At 41.9% G+C, this 7,298-nt stretch overlaps 1 long non-coding RNA gene across 6 annotated transcripts; it reads right to left on the bottom strand.

The window, feature by feature from the left end:
* Window positions 1-1,327: 1,327 nt before the first annotated feature.
* On the bottom strand, window positions 1,328-7,037 carry LOC125536662. 6 transcript variants are annotated; one of them, XR_007295150.1, is made up of 7 exons: window positions 6,587-7,036; window positions 6,309-6,497; window positions 4,883-5,916; window positions 4,475-4,649; window positions 2,649-3,020; window positions 1,716-1,809; window positions 1,328-1,651 (listed from the first exon to the last, which is right to left on the bottom strand). It is a non-coding gene; the product is annotated as an uncharacterized LOC125536662 (long non-coding RNA). The 6 variants fall into 6 exon arrangements; XR_007295151.1 differs by having other exon boundaries at window positions 1,742-1,809; XR_007295152.1 differs by having other exon boundaries at window positions 1,328-1,809; window positions 4,883-5,376; window positions 5,702-5,916; window positions 6,587-7,035.
* Window positions 7,038-7,298: the final 261 nt, after the last annotated feature.

Raw genomic sequence — 7,298 nt, 5'->3', positions numbered from 1 at the left:
ATTTAAATATATTCAATAAAGACAATATCAATTTTTACAGAAAACCTGACTAAATATTTTTTTAAACCCCTGTGGTTGTATAAAAAGACCGCACCCACGAATCCAAACAGACACCATCCACAGACCACAAGATTTTTTTTAGAAAAGAAGGATATATCCCCGGCTTCTGCATCTGGACGATGCATGCAACCATATTATTAATTATTCACAAAGACCATACAAGGTGATACATCAATAAGTTTGAAGCCAACATCTTGCTACTCCTATCCTCTTGATGAAGGCATGCCAAATGTCCGGGCCTAATACCAAACAGACATTGCATCAAAGCCTAACATCTAAAGCCGGGTGTCCCATCCAAGACACTACCTGAGTTGGGTCCCACACCGACAGACCACAAGATGACATGCATGATTATGGAATTTAAATATATTCAATAAAGACAATCATCAAATTTTACAAAAAAACATGACTGGATTTTTTTTCTAAACCCATGCGGCTGTATAAAAAGATCACACCCACCAATCTAAAACAGGCACACCCGATATAAACCAAATGACCGAAAGAGGTATCTTGGACAATGCCTCTATTTTTTTCTGAGAGGAACGCCTATTACTTGACCAAACTAGTAGAACGCCCGTGCGTTGCCACGGGTTTTTAAAATATTTTTGTTGAGTTGTATAAACATAATGGATGTAAATTTTCACATATAGAGATAAGATAGTACGGGAATGTTGGTGCTTTGTCACGTGTTACGAAAATATTTTGCTAAAATTATGTAAACACAACGCATGTCCAATTTTGCATGCAGAGACAAGATAGCACGGGCACAATCGGGGTATTTATTGAAGTCCAATTCACTTGTAAAATTGATAAAAGAGATAAATTAACAATGTATACATATAGAGCGATGATCCAATTAAAATTCTATTACAAATTAATATCTATTGTTCCTTGTTGTTGTGTTTACGCAATTCTCACACAATATTAGAAAATGGTGTTTTTAGCTTCATTCACACGATATTTAAGCAAGTATAATAAAAACTTCTTCCTGAGCCTACATTGGTCAGCTACATTTTAATCTTACTTTATATCATAGTAAATGTACTGTTGTAATCATGGAGTAGTGCTTCTAGCATTGTTGAGAGTACTAACAAAAGTGACCATAATCCATAGTACCTGTGTTGACTCCCGTTCTAAGTGAGCCAGTTTTCAACACTGGCATGACAGTTAGCAAGGGACAAGGTGGGAAACCGCCTACAGATATTATTCACTACACGCATATAGCAATTTTTTCTAAGTAGATAATGCTACCAGAACATGCACTCAATAAAAAGATAATGCTAGTCATCTTATATATATCATCAAAAACTTGCCTGCACCAAATTTGTACAGAAACAAAAGACAAAAACACCTTAACGTGAGATATGATTTTCTAATCCGGCGGCAGCGCCACTCCCTTGATAAATCACGAGCTTGTGCTCTAGATTTACATGCTTGATCATTCTCTTCCCCGTCGGTCTCCGCCTCCGCTCCCCAGCCTTGTTGTCCTCCTCTCCTGACCTCCTTGGCTTCAAGTAAGTCTCGTACAAAGTTTTGTCACTTTGTCTAGATTTTTGGCCCTAAATCATGGGCGTCCTCAGTACACGCACCTCTGAAAAATAGAGAGCAACCATATAAGCTTAAATGCTTGGCCAAGGTCGGCTTAAAAAACGGACTTCTTCCTTGGTTGTTGTAGAACTACATGGCCCGAGCTGCAGTTATTTTATATCTGCTATTTTGCGTTGCCAGCGTTCATGTGTCACCTCCAACCTGCATCAGCAAAATATGTAGGCCTCAGTAGTATACTGGACAACTCCAAACCTTATGGAATTGCATAATTTCCATACACCTGCATCAGGCTTTCCTATCAACTACTCAGGTAAGAGTTGAAACCGAGCTCAACCAGTAAGCAAAAAAAATTAGAAATCAGTTCAGGAAAAAATGTCACGCCCTTCTCGAGTCTCGACAGTATGCAAGAATCATGACTAAACACTATGTGCAGACATGGTGAGAGATGCCACCAGATGTCACGGTTGTAGACCAGAAAACAGCTAGCCATTCCTATTATACAGATTTGCAAGTCTTAGGATGTGGTAAAATTCTAGGTAAGCAGGTTAGCACTGCCGTACTTGTCATTTGGATCAATACGGCTGTTATACATCTCTGACCTCCTCAGTCCATCAGTAAAAGAGCAAATCATGTAAGGCTTGTTCATATAAGTGTGCATGTGCAATGCACTTCTTGTCAGGAACAAAAAATTTGAATACACAAAGCTAATGTAGAGAAACCTGCAGAGAAAACCAGTACCAGGACATAGTAAAAGTAAACTCTGGAGGAAAATAAACCTGCATTGACCATATATGACTATAAACGACACAGCTAAGAAAGCAGTTCCATGCTTTCATGTGACAAACTTCAATAATGCTTAGTAGTTTGTACAATATAATATAAGCAAATATGAAAATGAAATATGGTAAAATCACCCATCCATGGCAGTTTAACCAAATTATGTAAGTTAACAAGGCAGAAGCAGAAACAGAGTTTTAGCATGTTACATTTCAAATGACTGTAAGATATCTAACATCAAGGAGTGATCCCGAAATTCATACTCATAGCAGCCAGAGGACATTAGCGACCTCCGTAGGTAAATTGTACAGGAACATCGGTTTCTCTTTCTTCAGGACAACTGACTAATAAATCTCATCTGGTGATTTGGCACACCAAGTTTGAACGCCACTGAACATCTCAAGAATGCTCCAAGCGAAACCCCAATGAGTCAGTCTCGTAACTAATTGGGCCTCTGATGTTTGGTCGCCAATGTTCTGGGGCATGTAATTTGGAGTCCCAAGTCTTTGGATAAGATCTGGATTTGGCAGCGGAAGTCCAAACAGCAAGGATGGAATCCCAAATCCCCCAGCACAGCATGGTCATTGTCATCAAGGAGAAAATTACAAGACTGAAGATTCTGAACAAATATTCCCCTGGAGTGTAGTTGTAGCACACCATGCGGCAAACCAGTGCCATATCAGCAAGTTACAGGAAATCATAAAAATATGTAGTACTACTGAAGAAGACATCTTCTAAACAGAGCATCTGAAATTCAGTGCATACAGTCAGAGGTGTGTTACCTCCAGAAGTCCCTATCAAAAGACACTGGTTTCCTTCCATGCATTACATATGCCAAAAGATACTAAGCATAACATTAACCCATTTAGTTGTCTAGATAACCAGATTAAATCGTAAGCATTACATGGTTATATTTCAGTGAAAAGGAATACTGTTGAATAATGATTGCCAATGCATGTCAGCATGCATAATTCCAAAACCACACGTTTGATCATTTAGGGGGCACATACATTTATTTTCAGAGCCTGCAACTCATAATGAAATGCTAGACAAGTTTATTGTCCTACTAAATATATGAGGAAATTATCAATGTCAAAGTTGTTGTGTCTAATGCCAAAACTAAGTACTATATCAGGTCTGGTTACTGAGATGGTGTTCGGTGTGAAGATTAGTTAACAAAAAAAGTGAAAATACTTGTGTAATTAGAACAACAAGAACTGTAAATGTATGGATTTGGATTTCACAACTTAATGCCAACTAACACCGCATTAGAAAGAAGGAAAGCCTGGTCCAGTATACTTTGCAATGAAATTTGATTGAATCATTAGAGCCATGTTGAACAATACCCGGCGAACGTTCGCTGGTGATGAGGTCCCAGTGAACACACACCGAACCGCACAATCAAGATCCTGTGGATGGCTGTTTCTCAAAAAATTGCACTAAATTAAAGAACTGCCATGGCAGTTTATAAAAAATGCCCCTTGCCCCTAACCTAAAAACTACCACTTGAGTCGTTCACATATGCCATTCCTGGCATACAAACGGCATCTTGTTTTTTTCACTTTCCTAAACAAAAAGCAACAAATATATACTCGCTATTTCATTTTGACAATAACAACAAGCTACGTCAAACACTCAGTTTTAAAAAAGCTCATGTTTCAAAATAATGTAGCGGCCTAGAAATTGAAATATATTTTATGCTTTCAGTAATCACTCTTGTTGTTAGATATTTGTGATGTGAGAAAAACCATTGTACTAAATATATAAATTGAATCAATACAGTTTATTTTACAAAAGCACACAATACAGTAATTTAGGATATACATCAGAGGTCTCTATAGAATCTAAGCATTTAAAAGGAACATATTTTCACTCATGCTGCCATAACAATGTGGCAATGAGAATCTTGTAAGAACTACATTTTCAGCGAGACAATCAAGAAATTATCAATTCCTAAGGCCCTAGCTAGAATCCAATAATGATTTATAACAAGGAGGGTCTAGCAAGAGCAAGATCGACACCATCAATGAAATTTCGTCAAGCCTGTGATGCACAGCAACCAACAATGGTGGAGGAAAGTGAGTTGTACCTGAATAGTGCCCGACCGAAGCGACTCAGTCTGAGATTTCGTAGCCACAACATGGCAAGCATGCACGGCCTCACCATGAGCGAGAGAGGGCACCAAAGCCATTCTGGCTCAAATAGGATGGAGGTCTTAGTGCTAGGAGAAGCATATGCCCCCTGGCCGTTGCGTAGACAGCTCTCTACATGCAAATACAATACAAATTTTTTTTGGAATTGTCAGCTGAATAGCAAATTCAGTTAGAATTTCATGTGAACATAAAACCTCAATTTAATGAGATCAATAAATCTTATTTTTACAAAAATAATAAACACAAGCGCTAGAACAATACTTGTACCTAAATAAAGTTTACAGATGCACATGAATAGATCCACACGAACATAGCCAAACAAAGGGTCGAGTTAGTAACCTCACCATGATCCCGAGATAATTGCTATCCATATGGAGGCGACTCCATCATTGCTATGGAGTAGAACTACAGAACCACAGAACAACATCTCTCCTCATGGAAACCGGGGTGAGAAGAACACATAGAGGAGCATCATGTCACGTCACATAAGGCGCGATATCAGGCACGCCGGCAACCAGCAATGCCATGGAGAAGAAACATAGCAGAACCAGCTGAGCGAGGATGTAGTGGATCAATGGGAAGGTCAACACAACAGCTTGGACCAATTGAATTGATGGCCATTAGATGGGTCGGTGAAAGAGAATTGGGTGGCACTTGGCCAGGGTCTTTCTTTGCAATGTTCTTCTTCTTCGGGATTGCACTCCATCGCCACACTTCCCTGTGGTCTTCTCCATCCCGCCAGACACCCCCCTGCTTCTTCTCACGCCGTCCCGCGGTCTCGTGTCACTCGATGGCCTCGCTGCTTGGTAGCTACTTCACTGTAACAATGGGAACCAATCTTGTTTCAAGACAAGATTCTGTCAGTGAAAACTACAAAACGCATGAATCATCATGAAAACGAATAGCAGTACATCATAACAAAGTGAAGAAATAAATAAGAAGTGAAAGGAACTTGCAGAAATCAATTTCATATGTGAGGATAATCTGCAAAATATGTTTGTCAAGACAAATCCAAAAACCAAACTGCTTGTGTGACTTTAATATGAATTAAATTGCTGAACCAAATATGTTTGTCAAGACAAATCTGAAAACCAAACTGCTTGTGTGACCTTAATACGAATTAAATTGCTGAACCTCGGTATAGTGGAAAAGATATTACTAACCTACAGAGTAAGACTTCCAATCCTACTGTTTGCTAGCAGCATAATAATGTGACTCCCAGCATACACCAACAATGCGAAAAAATTAGAGCTGGAAGGCATGAATTCCTAATACAAAGAACATGATGATGAAAAACTAATTCAAGCTGAACAGAATCAAATCCTACAGCTCATCCATCTTATGAGGAAAGGATTCCTGCTTCCAAAATGAAGATACCCTGCAAATAACATGGAAAATACAAGTGAGTTTGTACAACAAAGCTGATCCTATTGCAAAGTGCCTAACTGCCTACTAATTCAGGATGAGCGGGTAAGAAAGCATCAGACTAATATGGTGCAGATTTTGATTGGCTATGGTACAGTATAAAGAACTTGCCGTGAAGAAGCTAATATTCAAGGCACAAATGAGATCTGAGATACAGTATAAATTGACAAGTAGATCTCAGTTTATCATCTGCTTTGAAATTAATTGGAATATAAAGAACTCTGCCACAAGGAACCGCACCCATAGCAGATCAGTCTGAATACAGGTAGCAACAAATCGAATTTGCATCACAACCTTCTCAGTTTCTAAACGGATAGAAGGGAGGAAAGAGCCGGGAAGTCTTACCAAGCAGGATTGGTGTCCGAGACGAAGTCATACTCGAGGGACAGGTAGCTGAGGTATCCGTCCATGTTGCCCACCACGCTGTCCTTCCGAAAGAACTCTGCCCCGCCGATCATGCCCCCCTTCTCTCCCTGCCCGTGAAGAGCTGGGGCTGCAACCAGGAGTACGCGGAGGTGGAAGAGGAAGTGTGGCCTGCGGTTTGGGCGGGCGCGGCGACATGGACGGATCCAAATTAACCTTGATGGGGAAGGAAGGAAATTGAGATGGAGAAAGCACCTTACCTTGGCGGTGGCTGGAACGGTCACGACGGCGGCGGCTAGCTAGGTATTCGCGGGCGCTCGCTCTGGAAACGGACGGAGCCCAGGAGGCGCCTCGCCTTGACGCGTGTGGCGGGTTCCTCACGGCGCGGAGGTGGAGGCGACCAGAGCCGGCGGCGGCGCGGCGCCGAGGTTGGTGCGACGGCGAGCTCGGGCGATGAGGCGGCGGGGCAGAAGCTGCAGGAGACGGCGGCGGGGACCTCGAGGCCGAGCTCAGGCCATGGCTTGCCTGGCTCCAGAGGCCGTGGCGGCGCCGGACGCAGCGGCGGGGCGAGGAGGAGGTCGGCCGTCGGGGAGGCAGGAGCTCCTCGTCCCCTCGATCCAGATCGGGATCGAGGAGGGAGCAACAGGGGCGCGAGGGAGCGGGCGACCCGCGGGCGGAGGGAGCTAGGGCGTCGTCCGATTTTTTGTTCGCTGGTTTTCGCTGGTTAATCTACGAAATTTGTCTAGGAAAAAAAAAACTAGTGAAGGTGGGACGAAAATTGACTGGCGAAGACTACCAACTGCTCCATTAGAAGTAGAGATTGGTTATTCGGTAAAAATGAAACAAGAGACACGCATGACGCTCCCTCTTTCACTTAAAAAAAGAAGTTCTTCTCATCTCCTTTGTCTAATTTTTTTTCTTCTTATCCCGTCCAACCGCTCCCCCATTCCATGGTGGCCGCCCCTCACTTCC

The sequence above is a fragment of the Triticum urartu genome, chromosome 2 (genome assembly GCF_003073215.2).
Source record: "Triticum urartu cultivar G1812 chromosome 2, Tu2.1, whole genome shotgun sequence".
Taxonomy (NCBI): Eukaryota; Viridiplantae; Streptophyta; class Magnoliopsida; order Poales; family Poaceae; genus Triticum; species Triticum urartu.
The sequence above is the reverse complement of the archived record's forward strand: the minus strand, read 5'-3'. Positions and strand labels throughout refer to the sequence as shown.